The sequence below is a fragment of the Haliaeetus leucocephalus genome, unplaced genomic scaffold (genome assembly GCF_000737465.1).
Source record: "Haliaeetus leucocephalus isolate CR32 unplaced genomic scaffold, Haliaeetus_leucocephalus-4.0 Scaffold446, whole genome shotgun sequence".
Taxonomy (NCBI): domain Eukaryota; kingdom Metazoa; phylum Chordata; class Aves; order Accipitriformes; family Accipitridae; genus Haliaeetus; species Haliaeetus leucocephalus.
In genome coordinates, this window is record NW_010972882.1 from 7,085 (window position 1) to 8,531 (window position 1,447).

At 35.5% G+C, this 1,447-nt stretch overlaps 1 protein-coding gene across 1 annotated transcript in view; it reads left to right on the top strand.

Annotated features, from left to right (window-relative positions):
* Positions 1-1,447, top strand: part of LOC104836187 (protein ELYS-like) — a gene marked incomplete at its 3' end in the record, with an annotated part of 10,492 nt that overhangs the window by 6,258 nt on the left and 2,787 nt on the right. The window lies entirely within an intron of this gene.

Here is a 1,447-nt window from a genome sequence, read left to right on the forward strand (position 1 = left end):
TTAGGGAGTTACCTGACGGATTGTTGAAAGATTGACTTTCAACCTGCAGTCCTTGAATCTCTGCTTATTGAATATTGTGTTTGTGTAGATGGGAGAGGCTGGTGGAATGTTACTCATTTTTTTCTGTCTTCTATAAGCCAGGAAGTCCGATGATGTAATGTCCCCTAGTCTCATTATCTTAATGTGAACAAGAATCAGTGCAAGTTAATAGTACATCAAGATTCACTATATTTTTTTTATCAGCTTAGAATCTGCAACAAATAAATACTTATTTATTTCTTGGCTTTCCATAACTTTATTTTGCTTGACTTGCTAGAATACAGGTGGAGTTTTGTTGGTTTGTAATGCTGCAGTGTGATTACTAGTACTAAGCATTTGTATTGTGGTAATTTCTAACGATAGGAGTTGGTTTGGTGGTGCACCGTGTTAGTTTGCCTATCACCTTAAGTCTTAGAGTTTTACATGCAAAGACGAGGTGTGTGCTGACAAAAGCATATGATCAATAAGTAAATTGTGTTTGTGAAAAATGACGTAGCTTTGTTAAATTTTACGTATTAAATCTAAGTATGGTGGGAATAGGAAGAGGAAAGGTTAAGAAGCATCATGTCACACATACTGAATTTGTGTCTGCAGAAGTGATTTGAAATTGAATGTAGTTACCAGTTGTATTAGGGAGTTTTTCTATAGCACAGAAAAATTGTTCAGGAGAAAATACGAATAAGCCTTGGGGAGTAAAGTTGGCTGTTGTGTGATAAAGGTTATGAATTTTGAAATAAAGCCAAAGCTTGCCTGAATTTTTGCTCTTATGCCCCAAATACTCCTGATGACAAGCATGTTTGGTCTGTTGCTTTCATTTTCCTTCCCGTCTTTTTGCTATTAGATTAGGTAGGTCAGCATAGACAGGACACAGGTATTGCTAGTTGGACTGTTAACTTCTAAGTTGTGAGTGGCAATAAGGGTAAAGAAAAACAAGTAGGTAAAACTTGCACTTGGCCACTGTCCATAAGTTTTGAATTTATTCTGCAACTCATACTTCCCAATTCTACATTACATAATATGTGCTTTTAATCTGCCTGAATGTTTCTCTGATTTTCAGACTGACTATTTTTAGGAGTAAAATGCAGATCTATTCCTAACATCACTTTCCACAGTTTTTGTTGTTACTGTTTTAAGGCTTTAATGAGCACCTTATACCCACATGGAAAACAGTCGAGGAATTATCTTCTGTGGACAACTAAGTTTTACAGGTTAATGCTAAATTAGAGTAACTGTGGTTCAAGGTGTCAAGCCACCAGTGTATTAATGCAGGGTGTTTGAAGTGACTGTATGACTGCCTTTTAGTGTAAGAGTAGCTGTGTAGTCATTCAGAGAGTGAAGGAATGAGTTAAAAAAACCAAACTCACAAGATTAGAAAGAATTTTGGCATAATTTTTTTTAATTTTTTTTT